Below are 25,709 nucleotides of genomic sequence, written 5' to 3'. Positions count from 1 at the left end.
ACAGAAACGTAGATGAATGGAACAAGATAGAAAGTCCAGAGATAAACCCACGCACCTATGGTCAACTAATCTATGACAAAGGAGGCAAGGATATATAATGGAGAAAAGACAGTCTCTTCAATAAGTGTTGTGGGGAAAATTGTACAGCTACATGTAAAAGAATGAAATTAGAACACTCCCTAACACCATACACAAAAATAAACTCAAAGTGGATGAGAGACCTAAATGTAAGACCGGGCACTATAGAACTCTCAGAGGAAAACATAGGAAGAACACTCTTTGACATAAATCACAGCAAGATCTTTTTTGATCCACCTCCTAGAGTAATGGAAATAAAAAAAAAATAAACAAATGGGACCTAATGAAACTTCAAAGCTTTTGCACAGCAAAGGAAACAATAAACAAGACGAAAAGACAACCATCAAAATGGGAGAAAATATTTGCAAATGAATCAGCGGACAAAGGATTAATCTCCAATATATATAAACAGCTCATGCAGCTCAATATTAAAAGAACAAACAACCCAAACCAAAAATGGACAGAAGACCTAAATAGACATTTCTCCAAAGAAGACATACAGATGGCCAAGAAGCACATGAAAAGCTGCTCAACATCACTAATTATTAGAGAAATGCAAATCAAAACTACAATGAGGTATCACCTCACACCAGTTAGAATGGGCATCATCAGAAAATCTACAAACAACAAAAGCTGGAGAGGGTGTGGAGAAAAGGGATCCCTCTTGCACCGTTGGTGGGAATGTAAAATTGATACAGCCACTATGGAGAACAGTATGGAGGTTCCTTAAAAAACTAAAAATAGAACTACCATATGAGCCAGCAGTCCCACTACTGGGCACATACCCAGAGAAAACCATAATTCAAAAAGACTCATGCACCCCAATGTTCATTGCAGCACTATTTACAATAGCCAGGTCATGGAAGCAACCTAAATGCCCATTGAGAGACGAATGGATAAAGAAGTTGTGGTACATATATACAATGGAATATTACTCAGCCAAAAAAGGAATGAAACTGGGTCATTTGTAGAGATGTGGATGCATCTAGAGACTGTCATACAGAGTGAAGTAAGTCAGAAAGAGAAAAACAAATATTGTATATTAACACATATATTTGGAACCTAGAAAATGGTACAGATGAACCAGTTTGCAGAGCAGAAGTTGACACACAGATGTAGAGAACAAACGTATGGACACCAAGGGGGGAAAGCAGTGGGGGGTTGGGGGGGTGTTGTGATGAATTGGGAGATTGGGATTGACATGTATACACTGATGTGTATAAGATGGATGACTAATAAGAACCTACTGTATAAAAAAATAAATTAAATTCAAAAAAAATTTGGTCTAAATGATCAGGCACTAACTAATTGTAAAAGAAGAAATTAATTTAACTCAACAAACGTTTTGGAGCCACTTATTATTACATACTAGGCTCTGGGCAATCAGATGAGTTAGAAATGCCATAGTCTTTAAGGAGTTCAGTTTAGAAGAGGAGACAGACATATACTACATTGTTACAGGTGGCTTACAGAGACTAAAAAAGAGAAAATTAAATACCAAAAAGGCAATGATCAATTTTATCCTGGGGAGTGGTTAGGAAACCAGAGGTGTTGCTTTAATTGGGTTTATTTTTTAAAATTCATTGAAGTATAATATATACATAGTATACATGTATATAAATGTACAGCTTAATGAGTTTTGGCAAATTGAACACACCATGTAATCCAGTATCCCAGAAACATCTCTCATTTTCCCTCCTAGCCACTAACCCCTCAAATTAACACCTATTTGACTTCAAAGAGCTTAGAGTATTTATGCCTACAACTAGTGCTTTAAATAACAGGAATCATACATGTGCTCTTTTGTGTATCTGGTTTCTTTAACCGAATATTACATCTGTGAGATTCGTCTGTATTTTGGGGTATAGGTGAGGATCATTCAGTCTCCTTGTTGTATAATATCCCATGATGAATATTAATTATTTATCAATATATTCAACCTTAGTAGATCCTTCAAACAGTTTTCCAAAGTGGTTGTACTAATTTATACTCCCAACAGTAGATGAGAGTTTTGGTTGCTCTACTTCCTTGCAAACACTTGATATTTTTTGTCTTTTCATTTCAGCCATTCTGGTGGCCAATCATGTGGTAGTTTAGCAGATTTTGAAAGATGTACTGTGTGTCATCAGGCAAATTGGCTGGTGGAGGGGGGGACACTGGGGAGGATCAGAAAGGGTGCTCAAAAAAGGAGGACCAGTGGGAGTCCTCAGATGTGAATTCTGTGAGCCTGGTGAGTTGCAGGTAAATCATATACACAAAAAAATATGTCTCCAAACTATTGTTTGTAGTAGAAATTTATAGTAAAGTTTGGAGTTAAAATGGACTTTATATCAATACAGTTTGCCATCAGCTGATGAGTCAAGCACAGTTATAAGCTTGCAACCCTGAAAGGAATAAACAAATGGCATCTCAAATCAGACACTCTGTGACATTAGTGGCTTGTATATAAGTACAGGTTAAAAAAATTATGAAAATAATAATAAAGTGATGCTCCAATAGGTACTCACCTACAGGATGTCTTTGCCTAGGGAAATAAGGAATGCATGTCCTACACAGTACCTCCAGAGTGCTCCTGGCATCTACCACACTGCTTGGTAATGTGGCTGTGTTTTCCAGTTGCCAATCACGTGAATAATTGTTTCTATCATCTTTAATAACAGAACACCCAGCTTTATTTTGGGGGGAGGTGTTGTCAATATGCCTGGTTAAAGACTATATTTCCCAGTTTCCTTGCAACTAAGTTCTGGCCTAATGAAATTTAAGTGTAAATATTGTATGCCACTGGGGGGCACTATCCTTGCCAGGGAGAAGATATACCCTTCTTTGCCCACCCTTTTTCCTTTTGGCTTGCATAGGGATGTGATAACAGGAGCTTGAGCAGCCATTTTGGACCAAAAAGTGGAAGCCACATGCTGAGGATGGCAAAATGAACCCAAATGCCTTACTTGATAAAGCCACCATACCAGCTCTGGACTGCCTACCTCTGGATTTCTTTTTCTACGAAAGAGAAGTAAACCTCCATCTTGTTAAAGCAGTGTTATTTTGTGCCCTCTCTTTCTCTCTCTCCCCCTTTCTCTCCCTCTCTTTGGTTATATGTAGCCCAGTATAATATTAACTAATAACTGTGTATTAGGAAGAGGAAAGCTCTGCTGGGAAACCAGTGTTTCCAAGTGAAAAAGAAAGGACATGAGCTTTTAAGTAAATGCACTGCCTGTAGTTCTCTATAATACTATAGGTGTGGGGTTTGTGTGGGATCTGATACACTGCAAATAAGCCCTTGTAGAATTGAATTGAATTGTTGCCCAAACCAATATAAAAAGATCATTGTATTAGTTTCCTATTGCTGCTGTAACAAATTACCACAAATTTAGTGGCTTAAAACAACTTTATTATCTTACGGGCATAAGTCTAAAATCCGTTTGGGCTAAAATCAAGGTGTTAGCAGGCTTGTGTTTCTTCTGGAAGCTCTAGGGGAGAATGTATATCCTTGTCCTTTTATAGGTTCAAGAAGCTGCCTACATTCTTTGGCTCATGGCCACACATCACTCCAACCTTGGCTTCGATCATCACACAGCCATCTGCCTCCCTTTTATAAAGACCCTTGTGATTATGTTGAGCCCACCTGGATAATCCAGGGTAATCTTCTCATTTCAAGTTCCTTAACTTAATCATCTGTTAAGTAACATATTCACAGATTCTAGGGATTAGGACATGCCCATCTTTTGGGGGGCCGTTATTCGGCCTACCATAGTCACGTTATAGCCTCACCTTATCTATAGTGTGAGTTCTTTTCATTTATAGGGGTCAGGTGCTAGGAGGAATGGTGTGATGGAAGGAATATGGTTTGGAGTTAGCACACCTAAGAGTCCCAGAGCTGCTTCTAAGTAGCTGTGAAGCCTTGGACAAGTCATTTAAACTCTCTTGGCTCTCATTTTTTAGTGAAATGAGGGTATTGGACTGGATCAGGGAGGCAAATACCTGGTAGGCATACTGTCAACCCTTCCTCCTATACCTATAACAGAGATAACTACTTGTTCAATGCCCTTTCTCTTGTGAACTCGTTCCCAGCCTTCTAAACAGCTACTGCCAGGTGGCCAAAACTGAGAAAAAATGTATTTTCTCTCCCTGAACAAGATCATCTCTAAGGCCTGTGACCTAAACTGTTAAAACACATACACAGCTAAAACTTAAGTAGCCTCATCATGGATCATTGAGTGCTCAAATTCCACTGATTCCCTTTCTTTGCAAAATATTTTCTCCCCCAGATTTTCCCTAGATCAATTAACTTGGCAAATCAGTATTTCTTATCTCCCTATTTTTCCTCTGAAGAGAGCAGTTAGGAACCAAAAGAGAAATAAAGGTTTGAAAGGTCTCCTACCTGTCTTATCAATCAGGTATAAATGCGAGTTGCCCGTACAGAAATCCTGCCCTGCCATCACACCTAAGACCCCATGTGCTACCAGACTGTGCTTTAGCTTGAACTTGTAATTTATACTTACACTTCTACTTACACCTGTACCTATACCTACATTTACACTTATACGTAAAAGCTCATGTCATTTCTTGATGGAGCTTGTCTCTCTCTTATATATAGAGAACACAACAACAAATTATACTTTTACTGCCAGACCCCAAAGCTAGAAAGAACTCATTCAAAAAGCAGTTTTGACCAGACATGACCAGACATGTGAAGCATCTCGCTGAGGGTAGGTGCAAAACATTAAAGTCATATAGCTTAGATCATGGAAAAAACTGCGAGACAGGATGTAAACTCACTTCTGTTGGAAGGAGCGTAATGTAAAAAAAGAAAAGCAACACACAGCTAGAGTTAAGTTGCTCACAAGGAGCAAAGTCAGGTCGCAGACAAACCTCAGAAGTGTCAAATGATCAAACTGTCTATAATATGTGGTTTCTGTCATACATTATGAAAAATGAAAGGGTAATTTTCTGTTAAGACGATTGTCTCTTATCAGATTCTGCGCAGACTTACTAAAGCCTGACTCTTTCAACTCTTTTTAGTTTGTAAGGTTTTCCAAAGAAAAGACAGTCTTTCTGTTTATTCTAAAAGCCCTCCTCATCAAAGTAGAAACTTAGATTGCTTCATTTTGTAACCACGGATCAGAGAAGATGCCTCTTCTGAGATGTGAGTTCTGCACTGGAAATTCTTGGTAGAGGTGCAGAGGTGTGCTGCTTTGGAGTGGGCTGCCTTCCCTGAAAGCTAAAGCATCCCTCTCCATAATTAGGTATTTGCCATCCCATAAGCTTGTTTTATTATCCTTACAAAACTTACTGGTATCTGAAATTATTTTGTTTACCTTGGGAGTGGCAACCCATGTGTGATGAGTGGGAGTGCTGATCTAAGTTGCAGGCTTGTTTTCTTTGACCAGCATAGTGATATCAATTTTGAATCTGAAAGTCTTTAGGCATGCAGAACTCTTCAGCTCAATATAATAATCACCACTCCCTATAGTCTCAAACATAGCTTCTTCACATATTTTAGTTCTCTACCTGGTGCAGTGAGGCATTGGAATGTGGGAACTGTGGCTTCCATATAGCAGGTCTGCTGAGAGACCTATAATATCATGGAGTGGGGACCTCGTCTGTACCCGTGTGTATAATGGTAAGCATTCACTGGGGTACAAACTGAGAGGTTTTATTTCTGGCTCCTTCTAACTTGTTTTGGGTCAAAGAGAGGACATTTTACCCTTTTCACTATTTTCGCTTTCTCATCTGTAGGAAGGTTAGTGGTGCAACAGGAATTGAAAGGAAAATGGGTAGAGGCCCTGTTAAGATTTTTTTTTTTTTTTCGAGAATCAGTACGCTTCAGATGATGAGGAATGCCTTCTAGGCAGGCTTTTTCAGAGAACTGAACTGCCTCCTTAGATGGGGAACAAAAGTTTACAAGTCTTATTCTTGTAATACCCATCTCTGTGAGAGATGAGGTAAAGAAGAGCCAGGCAGCATGGTAGGAAGAATAATGCTCCCCCCTGCCTCCAAAGATGGCCACGTCCTAATCCCTAAAACCTGAGAATTTGTTACCTCATGTGGCAATAGGAACTTTGCAGATGTGATTAAGTTAGGGTCTTCGACATAGGGGAGATTATCCTGCATTATCCATCCAAGAGGGCCCAATATAGTCACAAGCCTTGTTATAAGGAAAAGGGGGAGGTAGGAGAGTCAGAGTCAGAAAAGGCTATGTGATGATAAAAGCAGAGGTCACAGTAATGCCATTGCTGAAACAGGGCCATGAGCCAAGGAAGGTGGGAGGCTGTGAGAAGTTGGAAAAGGCAAGGAACATGCTCTCCTCTAGAGCATCTGGAAGGAATGCAACCCTCCCTCCCCCTGAATTTTTGCCCAGTGAGACCCATGTCACCCTTCTGACCTTCAGAACTGTAAGACAATAAATTCATGCTGCTCTAAGAAACTAAGTTTGTGGTAATTTTTTATAGCAGCTTAGGAAATGAATACAGTGAATCAATATTTATTGAGCATCTATTGTGAGCCAGGAACTGTGCTATGTTCTCAAAATAAAAGATAGACATGGTCCTTAAACATACTTTATTAGGGAAGGAAAACATTAAACAAATGCTTATAAATAATAGTTGAACAATTAGAAGTGTGAGAAATGCTGCAACAGAGAAATTCAGTGCTATGAGACCATAAAACAAAGACAAACATGACCTTGACTGGGGTGGGTCAAAAGGGATACTTAGGCTGAGATTCAAATGCTGAATAGTAATTAGCTATGAGAAGAGATGAAGCAAGAGTCCAGGCAGAGGGGCCGGAATGGTGAAGGCCCAGAGTGTACATGGTTGTGTTCAAGGAGAAGGAAAACCCAGTGTAACTGGTATGCTCAGGATGTGGGGAAGAGAGGTAGGAGATGAAGCTGGGAAGGTAGGCAGGTCCAGATAACACAGGGCTTTGATGAGCACATTAAGCTCATGTTGAGATTTTGGACTTTGTTTTTCAAAACCATAGGAAGCGCCTAGATTGTGTGTTTTTCCAATGGGCTAACTGGACATCAGAACTGGATTTTCTAGGTTGACACATTTAATTGCCAGCGTGAGACCCTCCAGCATATTTTTTCTCTGTTGTGTCTACCAGGGTGGCTGCAAGTGTTAAATGTTGCAGCTAGAGGATAGTGAAGGCATCAAGAATCTGAATTGCTGTGCTGCTGGATGGAGGAGTTTCTTCGAAGTCCCCTGGATCTGCAGCAAACTTTGAGTTAGAAATAAGCCTCTGTTGTGTTAAGCTCTTGATGTTTTGGTGTTGTTACTGCACAGCCTAGTGTTTCTTGATTAATTCAGTCATTTAACACAGTGACTCCTTGATCATCAGAGTGAACCTGGGGAACAGGTGAAACAGAGACTTCTGGATACTCACCCACCCTGTTCTGATGTAGGCCTTAGATAGAGCCAGGAAATTTATTGGTATGTTTCATAGTAGAAACTACTGATTCTGCTAGTCTGTCTTTAGCTAGGATGACCAGAACTGGGCATGTGGGTTGAATTGTGCTGACCTACCTTGTGGGCGGCAAACATTATTCAAAATAAGAAAGAAAACATTTTAATATCAGTTGTTATCTTGGGGATCCTGGGACATCTTTTGAGATAAGAGTATATTTAGGAATGTCAGAGAAACCAGATGTATTAGTTTGCTACAGCTGCTATAACAAAGTACCACAGACTGGGTGGCTTACACAACAGAATTTTATTTTCTCATTGTTCTGGAGGCCGGTTGTCTGAGATCAAGGTGTTAATTTCCTCTAGACCTCTCCTTGGCTTATGGATGGCATTTTCTCCTTGTGTCTTCACATGATCTTCCTGTGTGTATCTGTGTCCTAATCTCTTCTTATACAGATGACAGTCACATTGGATTAGAACCCATCCTAATAACCTCATTTTGCCTCTTTAAAGACCCTACCTTCAAATAGAGTTAAATTCCAAGGTACTGGGGGTTAGGACTTCAACATGTGAACTTGGGGAGACATAATTCAACCCCTAACACTAGACTTTAAGGAAATGCCCTTATTTTATGCAGCCTGCAAAGAGAGTAACTTAACTCAGAGATGGAGGTATTTCTAATTAAGAGAGGAGCTACATGATTTATGTGGTGATGAGTCTGATTCACACAATTCACTTACAACTTAAGTAAACAGATGCCATTTTCTACAATAAATATATTTTGCATAGTGAATGTACTATATATGCTTCTAGGTTGAATATTACATTCCAAGGAAAGTTTGCACAGGAACTTTGAAATTCAATGTTGAATGCATATCCCAGAAGGAGTGGCAGTCTCTTGAAAATCTTGGTAAGTATCTTGCTTTTTCTTAGCAAGTATAGCAATAGGTGTAGCTGTTTTACATTTAAATGCTTGCATGTATGCATATATTTATATTTTTAATTTAAATTTTAAGAAGAGCTTTTGCCCATTTGTCTGTTCTCATAGTTTCTTATGCTCCAGAGGATCTGGAATATAAATATTTTTCCTTGAAACTCTCACTTATCTTACTGAGGAGGGAATAACCAGTCCAGTCTTGAAAGATTTTAAGCACTATGCCCAAAGTTTACAACTGTGACCTATAGTGTCTTTCAAGTTTAGCCAGGGTATCTTCAGAATATGAGAAAAGTGAGACTGGGGAAATTAGGTGACTGGTGAAGCCCACTTTGTCACCTAGAGACAGAGCCAATATTACAGGTCGTATACCTTAAGGCTTATTGTAGAGCTGTTGGCTCCACATGCATCATGGCAGAAGAGATTTATGGCATGTTTACAGTATATGTATGGTACATTTATAATGTAGCTCAAAAAGTTTATTTAATACCTTGAATACATTTTGGGGCTTCACTAGCTTTCCAATTAAATACCAGGTAGAGTTCTATTGTAAAACACCAAACAACCAAGCAAAAACAAATGAGGGGAGCATAGAGTATAGAGTTGGAAACATTTTTCATTGCTCACCTTTCTTCAGATCCCTACTGAGAAGAATACTTTGTCAGTTGAGATAGGCTAGGTTGTGTTACAATAACAAACAATTCTAAATCTCAGTGGCTTGACTCAGCACAGGTTTATTTATCACTCACAAAGTGAGTGTCCAAAGTGGGTCAGCAGAGGGTTTACTCTGCTCCAAACAGATCTGGGTACCTGGGCCAATAGGGGCTCTTCCCTCTTGTAATGGCACCATCTGGAAAACATGGCCTTTGTGGCCACCTTAACAGGGAAGAAAGTACTCAAGGGTCTCACTGGCAGTTAAACACTCTGGCCTGGAAGTGATACATGCCATTTCCCCTCACAAACCATTAGCCAGAAATGGACATATGCCCTGTCTAACAGCAAGAGGGTAGAGAACTATAATCTTCTGGATTTCAGATAGGAGAAGGGGACTGAATAGAGGTGAGCACTAGAAATCTCCACCCTAAATGCTTTTCCTCTTTGGGACCCCATTTCTTCATTTATTAATTTATTCAACCAAGATGTGCTCGATATGGAGTTATGTACATAGCTGAATAAGACAGACATTATCTCAGCCTTTTTGGAGCTTACAGTTTTGAGGCAGACAAATAAAAAATAATGCTGTTATAAATTTTAATAAGTGCTCTGAAGAAAAGGAAAGATCAATGATAGATAATAATGGTTATTAGAAGAGACCTACACAAGTAGGTGGAAAAAAGAAAACTAAATCACTAAATGGTTTCATGAGTGAGGCCAATTAAAAAGAAAGGCGGGCTTCCCTGGTGGCTCAGTGGTTGAGAGTCCGCCTACTGATGCAGGCGACACGGGTTTGTGCCCCGGTCCGGGGAGATCCCACATGCCGCGGAGCGGCTAGGCTCGTGAGCCATGGCCGCTAAGCCTGCGTGTCTGGAGCCTGTGCTCCGCAACGGGAGGGGCCACGACAGTGAGAGGCCCACGTACCGAAAAAAAAAAAAAAGAAAAAAAGAAAGGCAACTACAGTTGACTTAAATAGCATGGGTTTGAACTGTGAGGGTCCACTTACATGTGGATGTTTTTCAATAATATGTGCTATAGTATGACATTATCTGCAGTTGGCTGAATCCAAGTCTGCAGAACCAGGGATATAGAGGGCTGACTGTAAAGTTATAGTCACGGATTTCGACTGTGTGAGGGGTGGACACCCCTAACCCCCATGTTGTTCAAGGGTCAACTGTATATGCAAGTGATTTTCAGATTCTCTCCTTAGTTAGTAAATCACCATAAACATTAGAATTATTCGTGGTTTGGGTTCCATCACAAGCAGATCCTGAGATAGAGATTTAAGTATAAGTATGCAGTTTATTTTGGTAGGAGAGGTGAAAGGAAGCATTGATAGAGGAGTGAGGAAGCAAGAAGGAAGGGACGGCAGCTTATGAAGGGGGCGTTATAGAGCCAGCTACCACTGTAGGTGACTGTAGCTTAATCTCACTGGGGAAACTCTGAGTGTCAGTGTAAAACACATGTTAATATACCATTTCCTGTTAGTCACTGGTTGGGGGCTGCTCTCTTGGGATGTAATGCCAGTGTGTACTGCACATTATGATTCCTCTGGAGTTTTCTTTAGATGGAGCATCTCAATGCTACCATTTGTCACTCCTTCATTCATAAAAGTTTTATAGGGTCTGTAGTGATGTCTTCTCTTTCATTCCTAATTTTAGTAATTTGTGTCTTCTCCATTTTTTTTCTTTTTAGTCTACTTCTAAGTTCTAAAGATTGTTGATCTTTTCAAATAAGACACTATTGCTGTATTGATTTTCTCTATTATTTCTTTTTAAAATTTTATTGATTTCCACTGTGACCTGTATTATTTCTTTCCTTCTATTTACTTTGTATTAATTTGTTCTTTTTTCTCTAACATAAGCATTTAAAGGTATAGATTTTCCTTTAAGCACTGCTTTAGATGTATCCTGTAAATATTTATTTATTTATTTATTTATTTATGACTGTGTTGGGTCTTTGTTGCTGCATGCAGGCTTTCTCTAGTTGTGGCGAGCAGGGGCTTCTCTTTGTTGCACTATGTGGGTGTCTCATTACGGTGGCTTCTCTTGTTGCAGAGCACGAGCTCTAGGAGCATGGGCTTCAGTAGTTGTGGCACGTGGGCTCAGTAGTTGTGGCTCTTGGGCTCTAGAGCACAGGCTCAGTAGCTGTGGTGCACAGGCTTAGTTGTTCCGCGGCATGTGGGATCTTCCCGGACAAGGGATCAAACCCGTGTCCCCTGCACTGACAGGCAATTCTTAACCACTGTGCCACCAGGGAAGTCCCTATCCTGTAAATTTTGATATGTTGTATTTTATTGTCACACAGGTTAATTAGAAATACATTTTTAAATTTCCAAATATTTGGGCGTGTTCTTTCTATTATTGATTTCTAATTTAATTTCATTGCTGTTGAAGAAGATATCTGGTATTATTTCAATCTTTTAAAATTTATTGAGACTTGTTTTATGGCCTAGCCTATGGGCTATCCTGGAAAATGAGCCATGTGCACTTAAAAAAATGTACCTTCCACTCTTTTGGGTGGGGTATTCTATGTAGGTCAGTTTGGTTAAGTTAGCTGGTAATGTTGTTCAAATATTCTTTATCCTTAGTGATTTTTCTGTCTGGTTGTTCTATTAATTAGTGAGAAAAGAGTATTGCGATTCTAATTATAATTGTTGAAAAGTCTATTTCTCCTTTCTATTTTGTCAGTTTTTGCTTAACATATTTTGGGGCTCTCTTGTTAGATACATAAATATTTTTACTTTTATATCTCCCTGCTTTATTGACTCTTTTATCATTGTGAAATGCTCCTCTTGTTCACAATATTTATAGCCTGATGTCATGTTGTCTGATAATAATTTAGCCATTCCAGCTCTTTTATGGTTACTGTTTTCATAGTGTATCTTTTTCATCAGTTTACTTTACTTCTATTTATGTTTAAAGTGTGTTTCTTGTTGATTGAATATAGTTTGATCTTGCTTTTTATTTCAGTTTGACAGTCTCTGCCTTTTGATTAGAATAGTTAGTCAATTTACATGTAATGTTATTATTGATATGGTTGGATTTATGTCTGACGTGTTGCTTTTTGTTTTCCATTTTCATATCTCTTTTTGGGTCCTATATTCCTGTTTTACTGCCTTCTTTTGTGCTAGAGCACTTTTTAAATTCCTTTGTTGATTTTTTTAAAGCTGTTTTGAACTATTTCCCTAGTGGTCACCATAGAGATTATAATATGCATATTTAAGTTTTCACAATCTACTTCAAGTTAGCACTGACTTAAATCTCATAAATTATAGCAACTTTGTTCCATTATAGCTCCATTGCCTTCTTCCTCCTTTGTGTTATTATTGTCAAATATACTTCATCTTTTGGGTTAGATGTAAAAACCTAACAATACATCATTACAATTATTGTTTTAACCAATCTGTTTTTTAGTGATTTTTTTAAATTAAGAGAAATACAAGAAAAAAGAAAGAAAAAGATATAGGCAGTCTTTTATATTTACCCACATATTTACAATATCTGGTACTTTTCCTTCCTTCCTTCATTTTCATTGCCATCTACTGTCATTTTCTTTCAGCTTGAAGGACTACTCCTGTTATTTCTTGTAGGTTAGGTCTACTAACAATGAATTCTCTGTTTCTGTTTATCCATGAATGTCTTTATTTTCTGTTTATTTTTGATGAGTAGTTTGCTGGATATAAGTCTTTTTTGGACAGTTTTCTTAACACTTTAAATAATTAATTCCATTGCTGGCCTCCATAATTTCTGATGAGAAATCACTCATATAATTTTGGAAGTTTTTGCTCATTTCTTCACATATATTTTCTGCTCCTTTCTCTTTCTTTCAGACTTTTCATTATAGAAAAGTCAATCTACTTGGCCTTGTTCAACAGATCTCTGGTCTTTTTTCTCAGTTTTTTTTTTCCCCTTTCTTCTGTGGATTACAAACGTTTTATCAACCTATCTTCAAATTCACTGGTTCTGGGACTTCCCTGGTGGCATAGTGGTTAAGAATCTGCCTGCCAATGCAGGGGACATGGGTTTGATTCCTGGTCCGGGAAGATCCCACATACCGCAGAGCAACTAAGCCCATGAACCACAACTACTGAGCCTGTGCTCTAGCCTGTGAGCCACAACTACTGAGCCCTCGTGCTACAACTACTGAAGCCTGCACACCTAGAGCCCGTGCTCTGCAACAAGAGAAGCCACTGCAATGAGAAGCACGCCCACTGCAACAAAGAGTATCCCTGCTCTCCACAACTAGAGAAAGCCAGTGTGCAGCAACAAAGACCCAATGCTGCCAAAAAAAAAAAAAAAATTCACTGGTTCTTCGCCTTTTCAAATGTGATGTTAAATAAATCTAGTAAATTTTTCATTTTGGATGTTGTGCTTTTCATCTCTAAAATTACCATTTGTTTTATTTGATATTTTTACTTTCTCTATTGACATTTTGTACTTGTTGAGTAATTTTCAAAATAATTTCTTTTAATTTGCTGAATGTAGTTTTCTTTAACTCTGAACATATTTATTAGATCTGCTTTGAAATCTATATTTGGTGAATCTAACATCTGTGCCTAGTCAGAATCAGTTTCTGTTGGCTTTCTCTCTTTCTCCCTCCCTCCCTCCTCTCTCCCTCCCTCCCTCCCTTCCTCCCTTCCTTCCTTTCTATCTCTCTTTCTTTCTTTCTTCCTTCTTTATCACCTATCTATCTATCTGAGTCTGGATCACATATTTCTGTTTCTTTGCATGTCATATAATGTTTGATTAAAAGACTGAACATTCTCACACTATCAGTATATTATAGGAACCCTGGATTTTGTTTTATAACCTTTTATGTAGCCAAACAGATGCAACCCATTTCATACATGTTCTCAAGATAAACAATAACTACTCCTCAAATAAGAGCACTTGATTAGCACATATAGTTCATCCTAAATTTGCCTGGTAATTGAGGTAGCAAACATGTTTACTAATTGCCTTTATCCAAAGGGAAAATAAAATAAAATACTCATTTATTTATGACAGGAGGATGATATATCTCTTTACCAGATTACACATGACATACGTCACATTTTGGTTTAATGCATATTCAACTATAAAACTGTTTTTTCCTCTTCTACTATTGTGGACAGGTTTTCCAAGTTGGCAGATTTTCTTTTTTAATTTAGTTTCCCCAAAAGTAGTTGCTGGCCATGCCAGGGAGGCGCTATACTGCATGTTTTTCTTGTTGAAACTAATAGCCTTCTCCTTATTTTTCTTTCTCTCTTTCTTGGTAGCTGTTTTAGGAGTATCAGTGCTTCTGAATCTTAGGGAGACTCTAGATTTCATCAGTTCCTTTCTCCCATATCACCTAGGTATGCTTTCACAATTGTCTGTAAAGTGCTAAACAAACTCAACTGTAAGGTAGGAAATAAGTAACAATTAATACACAAATGGACTCTCCTTTTGATCCTTCAGTGGATATGTTTTAGATAAATCCTTTGTAAGAGTAAGCACAGAAATCAGAGGGATTTTTATTTTTTTAGCCATTATGGTTATCATGGATTGGTACTCTGGTCTAGCAATTCAGTGGGATGTGCAGATATTTTTCCTACAATCTCATCCTTTCTGAAGACATGTCTCCTTTTCTGATTTAAGATTTTAAGGAACTCTTGTACTGAGGGGCTTGAGTAAGTGTCCTACAACTATGTAGTGTTGGGATGAAGATGAGAGGATCATCAGTTGTGCTTTTGTTTGACCTACATACTCACAGAGAGGTGAGGGAGTTGGGAGCCATGAAGGGTGGATAAGGCCTCATCTCAGGTCCTCAAGAAGGTGAACCACACATATGCTTCCTCACTCCTGTACTCTCTTTTTCTTCTAGTACCACCCATGTTCTCTCTTCAGTCCTCTCTTTAAGTCCTCTCTACCCAAAGTCCCTGCCCTCACCCTCACTTATCACTCTTGCACTTCCTTCAGGATAGTGAAACAGTAGGCTCAGACACATTCTAGACCCAGCTCTGCCTTCCCCTGACTTCCCTGTTGGTCACAGGGAACAGGAATTCAGTTCCATCTCTCTCTGCTGGCAAAGCTAAAGCCGGTTTTTCTCCTAAAATACTTGATGACAAATGTGCTTCTCCACTGGAATAATTTAATTTTTTCCAGAAAACATTTTGGTTCGTTCTATATGAAGCATGTATATTCCTCTTATCCTTTGACCCTACTATATACGAAAAAACAAAAAACAAAAACAGACCCTGGTTTTGTTATGCTGTAGGCACATTTTCCTTTGTTCTCACCTAATTTTCATTACAAAGCGTCACTGGATTAACTGAGACTGCCTCTATATAACTTTTTGGATCAAAGGGCTCCATATTCAAATAGTTTCTCTCTCTCTGACCCCCAAATTTCTCCTGTGACAGATGCGGTTGAAATTTCAGTACTTCCACCATGTAAATATTCAGTATTGAAAAATGTACTTGCAGCTATAAGTGGCAGAAGTGTTCCAATGAGAGAGATTGCACCAACTCTTTGAAGAGCTATCTTTATTTCTGTATGTGGCTTTGCCAATGATTCAGTGGAAACATAATAGTGATTTTGATGAGTCCTAAGTGTACATTATGAGTTTGCACAAAACTTGCAAAATTATTTTTAGTTTTTGTGAGTTACCTGAATATAAAAAGTAATTTGGTATCTGCTCTCTTCCCTCCCATCTTCTCATAGTACATTTGGTCTCCAGATGTTGAAGTAAGAAATATTTTCTCTGGAAAATAAAGCTATCAGTGTGCATTATAACATGGACAATACTGATGCATGTCTAAAAATTAGGCTGATACAAATTTTAAATCCCTGCCATATGCTGAACTTTGGGCTAAAAGAGAAGGAAGCCAAATGATATTGTTAAAGCTCCTAGTATTCCAAGGTATCATTGCAGATGTTTTCCCATACATTATCACATTACGTTTTTTTTAAACAACATTACAAAGTAGGTTTTATTCTCTCTTGATTTGCAGAGGGAGAGAGAAAGTCAAGTTTAGAGACTTGAGATAGTTTTTTCAGGGTCCCAGATATTTAGGTGCAAAGTTGGAATTCAGGACCCTTTGACTTAGAAGCCCTTGCACTTTTCCCCATGCCATTGTGCCAGCTGAAGAGTTGAAAGTCCTTCATATTCAGCTATACAATAGTACCCTCAAATGTTACTTCAGTACAAGTATAGCCTTGCTTTGTACAGTCTTATGCCTCTATGCCTTAAAATGCAGAGATCATGATTTACCTAGTTTTTTCTTACCAGCACTTAGCACAGGAAGTGAAATTTAGAAGAAGCTCAGTAAAAGGCTGTTAAAATCGACGAATGAATTAGACTTGGTCATCATAAAAAACTTTTCCAAAGAAGCTCCTCCTTTAAGAATTTCTCTTTCTCTTAAGCTTTCCATTTACTAGAACCCATGAGATCATTCAAGGGACTTTTTCTCCTTGACAGGAGAAAAACATTCATAAAATTATCAGACATGTCATTTTACATTCATAAAATTATGAGACATGTCATTTTACTTTTATAATGTCTCTAACACCTGGCTCTTCCTTTTTATTTCCATTGTCACTACTTCTATTCCATCTATCTTCAGGGACTGTTTTCTCTCTCCGATTCACTCTCTCTTTTATTCTATCCATCCATCCATCCATCCATCCATCCATCCATCCATCCATTCTTTCATTTCTTCAACAAATATTTTGGTAGCATTTATTAAAAACACAATAAGCATTCATTAAAAACACAATACAGTGTGATAAGTGCTGTAAGAAAAGATTGTTTACAGTGCTGTGAGATCACAGAAAAGGATAGCTCTTACCCAATCTGGGAAGGGAGATTCAGTGACAACTTCTTGGAGGAGTGGTTATCTGAGCTGAGCTTCAAAGAATCAGTTGAGTTAGAAAGGCAAAAAATGGAAAAAGGCAAAAGAACAACAGTGTTCCTCCTCTGTTGCATCACCATTTATTATTATTTTTTATTAAAAATTGATGTATAGTTTACCTACAAATATATCATATTAGTTTCAGGTGTACAACATAGTAATTCAATATGTTTGTAGATTATGAACGATACAAATTTATAATATTATTGACTATAGTCCCTGTGCTGTACATTACATCCCTGTGACTTATTTATTTTTTAACTGGTAGTTTGTACCTCTTAAGCCCTTCACCAATTTGTTCATCCCCCACCAGTCTCCCCTTTGGCAACGAGTAATTTGTTGTCTGTATCTGTGAGTCTGATTCTGTTTTGTTATATTTGTTCATTTGTTTTGTTTTTTAGCTTCCATATATGAATGAAAAATACAGTATTTGTCTTTCTCTGACTTATTTCACTTAACATAACACCCTCTAGGTCCATCCATGTTGTCTTAAATGGCAAGATTTCATTCTTTTTTTATGGCTGAGTAATATTCCATTGTATATATACACCACATCTTCTTTATCCACTCATCTGTTGATGGACACTTATATTGCTTCCATATCTTGACTATTGTAAATAATGCTACAATGAACATTGGGGTGCATACAAATTAGTGTTTTCATTTTCTTTGGGTGAATACCCAGGAGTGGAATTGCTGGATTGTATGGTAGTTCTATTTTTAATTTTTTGAGGAATCTCCATATTGTTTTCCACAGTAACTGCACCAATTTATATTCCCACCAACAGTGCACAAGGATTCCCTTTTCTCCACATCATTTTCAACACTTGTTATTTCTTGTCTTTTTTATGATAGCCATTCTGACAGATATGAGGTGATATTATTGTGGGTTTCCTTTGCATTTTCTAATGGTTAGTGATGTTGAAAATCTTTTCATGTGCTTGTTGGCCATCTGTATGTCTTCTTTGGAAAAGCGCCTATTCAGGTACTCTGCCCATTTTAAACTCAGGTTTTGTTTTGGTTTTGATATTGAGTTGTATGAGTTCTTTATATATTTTGGATATTAACCCCTTATTGGATATATCATTTGCATATATCTTCTCCCATTCAGTAGGTTGCCTTTTTATTTTGTTGATGGTTCTCTTCACTGCTCAGAAACTTTTTAGTTTGATGTAGTCCTATTTGTTTAATTTTGTTTTTGTTTTTCTTGCCTGAGGAGACCGATCCAAAAATATATTGCTAAGGCCCATGTCAAAGAAGGTACTGCCTATGTTTTCTTCTAGGAGCTTTATGGTTTCAGGTCTTACATTTAAGTCTTTAATCCATTTTGTTTATTTTTGTATATGGTGTGAGAAAATATTCTATTTTCATTCTTTTATATATAGCTGTCCAGTTTTCCTAGCACCAATTATTGAAGAGACTCTTTTCCCAATTGTATATTCTTGCCTCCTTTGTCATAGATTAGTTGACCATATGTGTGTGGTTTATTTCTGCAATTTCTATTCTGTTCCATTGATCCATGTGTTTGTTTTTGTGCTAGTACTATACTGTTTTGATTACTACAGCTTTGTAGTATAATTTGAAGTCAGGGAGGGTAATACCTCCTGCTTCTTCTTTCTCAAGATTGCTGTGGTTATTCAGGGTCTTTTGTGGTTCCATACGCATTTTATGATTATCTGTTCTAGTTCGTGAAAAATGCCATAGGTATTTTGATAGAGATTGCATTGAATGTGTAGATTGCTTTGGTAGTATGAACATTTTAACAATATTAATTCTTCCAATCCATGAGCATGGTATATCTTTCTATTTATTTGTGTTGTCTTCAATTTCTTTCATTAGTGTCTTATAGTTCATGAATAGAGGTCTTTCACCTCCTTGGTTAAATTTATTCCTAGGTATTTTATTCTTTTTAATGTGATTGTTTTCTCCTTCTGGTAGTTCATTTTTGGTGTACAGATATGCAACAGATTTCTGCATTTTAATTTTGTATCCTGCAACTTTACTGAATTCATTTATTAGTTCTAATAGTTATTTTTTTTAAGTCTTTAGCTTTTCTCATAGTATCATGTCATGTGTAAATAGTGACAGTTTTACTTCTTCCCTTCTAATTTGGATGCCTTGTATTTCTTTTTCTTCACTGATTGCTGTGGCTAGGACTTCCAATACTATGTTGAATAAAAGTGGTAAGAATGCGTATCCTTGTCATGTTCCTGATCTTAGAGAGAATGCTTTCAGATTTTCACCATTGAATGTGATGTTAGTTTGCCATACTAACATTGAGTGTGGGTTTGACATAAATGGCTTTTATTATGTTAAGGTATGTTCCCTCTATACCCACTCTGCTGAGAGTTTTTATCATGAATGGATGTTGAATTTTGGTCAAATATCTTTTCTGTATCTATTAAGATGATCATGTAATTTTTTTTTTTTATTACATGGGCCTCTCACTGTTGTGGCCTCTCCCGTTGCAGAGCACAGGCTCCAGACACGCAGGCTCAGTGGCCATGGCTCATGGGCCTAGCCGCTCCACAGCATGTGGGATCTTCCTGGGCTGGGGCATGAACCTGTGTCCCCTGCATTGGCAGGTGGACTCTCAACCACAGCGCCACCAGGGAAGCCCCCGATCACGTAATTATTATTAATGTTATGTGGTGTATCATGTTGATTTATGTACAAATATTCAACCACCCTTAGATCCCTGGAATAAAATCACACTCAATCCTGATGTATGATCCTTTTAATGTATTGTTGAATTTGGTTTGCTAATATTTTGCTGAGGATTTTTGCATCTAGTTTATCAGGTATATTGGCCTGTAATTATTTTGTAGTGTCTTTGGTTTTGGTATCAGGGTAATGGTGGCCTCAGAGAATGAGTTTGGACGCATTCCCTCCTCTTTAACACTTTGGAATTGTTTGAGAAGGGTAGGTATTAATTCTTCTTTAAATATTTGGTAGAATTCATCTGTGAAACTGTCTGGTCCTGGACGTTTGTTTATTGGTAGTATTAAAAAAATTACTCATTCAATTTTATTACTAGTAATCAGCTTGTTCAGATTTCCTATTTCTTCCTGATTCAGTCTTGGAAAATGGTATGTTTCTAGGAATATATTGTTTTCTCTAGGTGGTCCAATTTGTTGTTGTATAACTGTTAGTATTCTCTTATGATTGTATTTCTGTGATATTGGTTATAACTTCTCTCTTATTTCGAATTTTATCCATTTGGGCCCTCTCTCTTTTTCTCTGGTGCATCACCATTTCTTTTCCATTGTTTCTATTTTTCTCCATAGCAGTTCTCAACATCTGGCATACTGCATATTTCTACATATTCACCTGCCATGTCTCATATCAGAATTATCCAATGACTTCCCTCCTCACCCCTAATAAAAGCCAAACTATTCACAGTGGCTGAAAAAACTACCATGAGTGGCTTCTGTCAGCCCTCCGAACTCTTTTTTTCCTATTTATCTCCTCAGTCACTCTGCTTCAGCCACACTGGGCTCCTTGTTGCTCCTTGAAGGCACCAGGCTGCTTCCTGCGATAGGGCCTTTGCACTTGCTTTTCCCTCTGTTCCTAATGTTCTTCTCACAGATATCTTCATGGCTTATACCCTCATTTCTTTCAGGATTTATTCTTATGGTCAGATACGTCTTCCATGACTATCCTATTTGTAATTACATCAACCCCCCTCCCCACCAGAACTCCCCATTCCCCTTTTACTGCCTAGCAAACATCACCTTTTATCATACCATGCATTTATTTCATTTACTCCATGAAGACTTTCATTTTCATGAAAACAGGGATTTTTTTTTAACATCTTTATTGGAGTATAATTGCTTTACAATGGTGTGTTAGTTTCTGCTTTATAATAAAGTGAATCAGTTATACATATTCATATGTTCCCATATCTCTTCCCTCTTGCATCTCCCTCCCTCCCACCCTCCCTATCCCACCCCTCTAGGTGGTCACAAAGCACTGAGCTGATCTCCCTGTGCTATGCAGCTGCCCCCGACTAGCTATCTATTTTACGTTTGGTAGTGTATATATGTCCATGCCACTCTCTCACTCTGTCACAGCTTACCCTTCCCCCTCCTCATATCCTCAGGTCCATTCTCTAGTAGGTCTGTGTCTTTATTCCCGTCTTACCCCTAGGTTCTTCATGACCTTTTTTTTTTTTCTCTTAGATTCCATATATATGCATTAGCATATGGTATTTATTTTTCTCTTTCTGACTTACTTCACTCTGTATGACAGACTCTAGGTCCATCCACCTCACTACAAATAACTCAATTTCGTTTCTTTTTATGGCTGAGTAATATTCCATTGTACATATGTGCCACATCTTCTTTATCCATTCACCTGATGATGGACACTTAGGTTGCTTCCATCTCCTGGCTATTGTAAATAGAGCAGCTGCAATGAACATTTTGGTACATGATTCTTTTTGAATTATGGTTTTCTCAGGGTATATGCCCAGTAGTTGGATTGCTAGGCCATATGGTAATTCTATTTTTAGTTTTTTAAGGAACCTCCATACTGTTCTCCATAGTGGCTGTACCAATTTACATTCCCACCAGCAGTGCAAGAGTGTTCCCTTTTCTCCACACCCTCTCCAGCATTTATTGTTTCTAGATTTTTTGATGATGGCCATTCTGACCGGTGTGAGAGGATATGTCATTGTAGTTTTGATTTGCATTTCTCTAATGATTAATGATGTTGAACATTCTTTCATGTGTTTGTTGGCAATCGAAGACAGGGATATTTGACTCTCATAAAATCATTTAGAAAGTCTCAATCAATAGTGGTCAAATTAATGAATGAAAGGCTGGAAAACAGGAAATGCAAAGGCAAAGATGTAAGGAATTTTAAGAAAATGCTAAAACTCTAATTTGACCTGATTCCTCTGAGATCCCAGATTGCATATAATACAGCAGTGTGGCACCTCCTTCCTTAGATGCTTGCTGAGTACTGACTTTGCTAAAGGGAAGGAAACATTTCATTTTGCTTGGTGGTAATGACTAACTTTCCCTCTCTCCCCCATATAATGTTGTTTTGAGCTTTCACTACCACCAAAGGATCCAGATTTCTCTTTCTTCCAGATTTCTCTCTAGGGCTTTTCCCTTTGACCAACACATGAGATTCTATTCCTATAGAGCTATGAATTTGCTGGTTACTGTTCATAGTCACATAACAGACATTAGGAGGTGGAGGAAAGGGAAGTCGGAGTTTTTGGTTAATGACCTCTGTTGCCTTGGTGTGTAGGAGGCAGATCATCTGCTGTGAAAGGGTGGAAGTGGGGTAGAGGTGACGAAATATTAACCGTCACTGATGAGATTGGAAAAGGTGGCTGATGAGAGAAAACAGAGTGGTGGAGCAGAACGAAGTGTTTGGGAAATGCATAGTATGTAAGATGTTTGATGTTGGTTTTTGTATAATGCATCATTTGTGCTGTTGTTTTGTTAGGAAGATCAATGAATTGAACCCCATTTCCTAATGTTAGGAAACTGTCAAGCAAGAAGTAACAATGTATTGTGATTTGCCTGTAAGGATCCTTGCTGTTCTCAAATTATAGGAGCTGCTAAATGTGGGAGAATCTCATAAGACCAGGTAATCATTAGTACTTATGAAATGACCAGACATCCAGTAAGTATATGAGGAAGGGGCGTAGGGATCCTGGGCCTTCCGGAATGCAGGCCTTGGGGTTATTTCCTAGTGCTAGAGAAAGTAACACTGAGACTGTGATTTACCAAGGGTTCCTTGTAGGAGCTGTGCCTATTACCAGGCAAAGCCTCTGGAAGGAACATCCACACTCACAGCATCACACAGGTCCCTTCCCTCTGGAGGTAGGATAGACTGTTGGAGATCAAATGTCCTGGTTCCTACCTTCATCAGACTCCCGTAAATGTCAACAGTGAGAGCTGCTTTTCAGAACAGAAATGTGGATTAGCAGAATGTCCATGGGTGTGCTGTGATCATACTCTAGATAAGCAGAATAGGGATAGAAGTAAGCAGGGCAGGGGAGGAGCAGGAATTTTAGGGGTAAGCCTAGAGCCACTAAGACTTCCAGAAGGGATGAGGAGACATCTACAAGATCTAGGACCTGGGGTCCAGGACAGGAACTTGGGGGCAGGGAATGGTTATGGCAAATCTACAATGGAATATGAAAAAAATTTATGCCACAAGGGACAAATTTGAGCCCATACCAAAAAAGAAGGAAGGAAAATAACATTTATAGGGTACTTATTATACACCTGGAATTTGTCCAGTACTTGTCACGTAACACTAACTATTTATATCTCATAACAGTTCTGTAAAATTACTGTAATGCCTTGATTCTGCAAATGACAAAACTGAGACCTAGAAAAGCAACGTAAGTTGTTCAGGGGTATGTGCTAACAAGCAGCCAAGTTGAGATTAATCCTCAGTCTCCTGACTCCACCTTCAGAGCTCTCATTAGCTCATCCCACTTGGGCAGGAGATTGTAGCAGCCGGGCCACTGGGTGACAAGATTTTAGTCATATTCTGGCAAGGGGCCTATGCTATACACACTTGTTAAATGTCTATTGATGAATAGATACAAAGCTTACTGCTTGTTTTTCGGTTTCTGGATCCTACTCATTGCTTGGAGTCTCCTTGTGTCTTCTTTCATAGCGCATTGGCCCATGGTTGATCTTCCCCAGTGCTGTGGGCCCTATTTGGCACATATGGCTAAGAAGGAAGGGTCTTTCTCCTGTTTTTCAGGTTGTGCAGTACTAACAGACGTAATATCTCTTTGCTAGCAAAGCTGGGGGGATGGAGAAGGAAGAGGGAAGATGAAGAGGGAAGAGAAAGAATGTCTATCTATCTATTTCATCTCTTTCCCCACTCCCCACTCAATAGCTGTCTTTGCCACTCTCAGGCCAGGCTGAAATGAAAGCTTTCTCCTGTGTCTGCTTTCTCATTTGTTATCTGAAGAATATAGATTTCTTGAACTCTGCCCCATATCTCACTCCATTTTCCCGGAGATCTTCTGAGGGCTAGAGGCCTCTGAAAACAAACTTCCTCCCTCATTAAATTGTCTAACCTGTTTTTGAAGGCTCAATCTCACCATTTCAAATGGAATACACCCTTAGTGTAGCTTAGTGCGGCATATTGTTTCTGCTCTGCCCTTCTCCTTCCCTACTGTATTAAGCAGGGTACTCTGGAGAAAGAGAAACAACATGATATATATATCATGTTGGTTTATATATATAAATAAATAAGTAAGTAAATAAAGAAATATATATATATATATATATTTTTTTTTTTAATAAAGATTAGCTCACATGATTTTGGAGACTGAGAAGTCCCAAGATCCACAGTTGGCAAGCTAGAGAGTGAGAAGAACCAATGGGGTAGTTTCAGTCCAAAAGCCGACAGGCTTGGGACCCAGGAAGAGCAGATGTTTCAGTTTGAATATGAAGGGAAGAAAACCTATGTCCCAACTCAAAGGTGGTCAGGCAGAGGGAATTCCTCTTATTCATGGGAGGGTTAGCCTTTTTGTTGTATTCAGGTCTTCAACTGATTGAATGGGGTCCATGCAGATTGTGGAGGGCAATCTGCTTTACTCAGTCTACCAATTCAAATGTTTATCTCACCCAAAACACACCCTCATGGAAACACCCAAAGTAATGTTTGATCAACTGTCTGGGCACCCCATGGCCCAGTCAAGTTGACGTATAAAATTATCCATCACACCTACTCTTGCTATCCTACTTTGTTACCCTTTGTGTCCTGAAGACCTTTCTATTCCTTCTGATCCATGTCCATATCCTACTTACTCCATGATATCACATGTAGATTTGAAAGGACAAAATTGTCTGTGATTCTTCCCTGGATATTTGTATCATCTCATCTACTAGATTCTATACTTCTGGATGGTGACAGCAAGGATTTTATTTGTTAAACAAAAGATGTATAAATCTATTATATTATCTGTATTCTTCTTAATGGCAAGCAGGTGGATGCTTACTATTTAGTGCTATACATTCCATCTAATTGGAGAGCATGTTTTCTGACCACTTAGCTTCCCAGGAAAGCAGCTAGGGAAGGTGAGTGTTAGGAAGCTTGAGACTGACAAGGATTTCTCAGCCCTTCCCTCAGCCCTGTGCAGGTCCTCACCCTGGGGCTCTGCCCTAGGGCAGAAAGGGAAGGACTGCTTTGCTTCTTTACTCTTGCTGGGTGAGAAGAACTGGATCTGAGAAGCTCCGTTTCAGGGTCACAGTCATTCTGGCACACCTAGAAGAGTTCCTGGATCCGAGACATAGGTTGGGGAAGCTCTGGGTAGTTGACGTTTGTCTAGAGCAGGGATTTGCAACCTTGTCACTACCAACATTTGGGCTGAATAATTCTTTGATGTGAGGGATTGTCCTGTACATTGTCAGACGTTTAGCAATATACTTGGTCTTGACCTGCTAGATGCCATGTAGCACCTGCACCCCAGTTGTGACAATCAAAAATGTCTCCAGATATTGTCAAATGTACCCTGGGGAGAAAAGCATTTAAGAACCACTTATCTTGGGCTTTGTTCTTTACAAAGGAGTTCCACCTATGTTACTGCATCTGAGAGTCACTATAGCTCAGAATCAGGAAAGAACCTGTTCTTTTCTCTATTTTACACAGCTGGTCAAGTGGCAGGAAAAGAAATAGAACTCATAGCTGACTTTAAACTTAGAGCTCTTTCTTAGATATATCTCTGAGGTCAGGGTAAGAAAGCTCCCTCAGGATGACTGATTAGAAAGATAGTAAC

General features: G+C 38.5%; 1 long non-coding RNA gene across 2 annotated transcripts in view; it reads left to right on the top strand.

The window, feature by feature from the left end:
* Positions 1-25,709, top strand: part of LOC137211767 (uncharacterized) — a 90,519-nt gene that overhangs the window by 45,215 nt on the left and 19,595 nt on the right. For both annotated transcript variants that reach the window (XR_010937209.1, XR_010937208.1), the window contains 2 exons: positions 2,934-3,088; positions 8,295-8,391. This is a non-coding gene — a long non-coding RNA (uncharacterized lncRNA). The remainder of the gene's footprint in view (positions 1-2,933; positions 3,089-8,294; positions 8,392-25,709) is intronic.

The sequence above is a fragment of the Pseudorca crassidens genome, chromosome 2 (genome assembly GCF_039906515.1).
Source record: "Pseudorca crassidens isolate mPseCra1 chromosome 2, mPseCra1.hap1, whole genome shotgun sequence".
In the NCBI taxonomy this organism is placed as follows: domain Eukaryota; kingdom Metazoa; phylum Chordata; class Mammalia; order Artiodactyla; family Delphinidae; genus Pseudorca; species Pseudorca crassidens.
The sequence above is the reverse complement of the archived record's forward strand: the minus strand, read 5'-3'. Positions and strand labels throughout refer to the sequence as shown.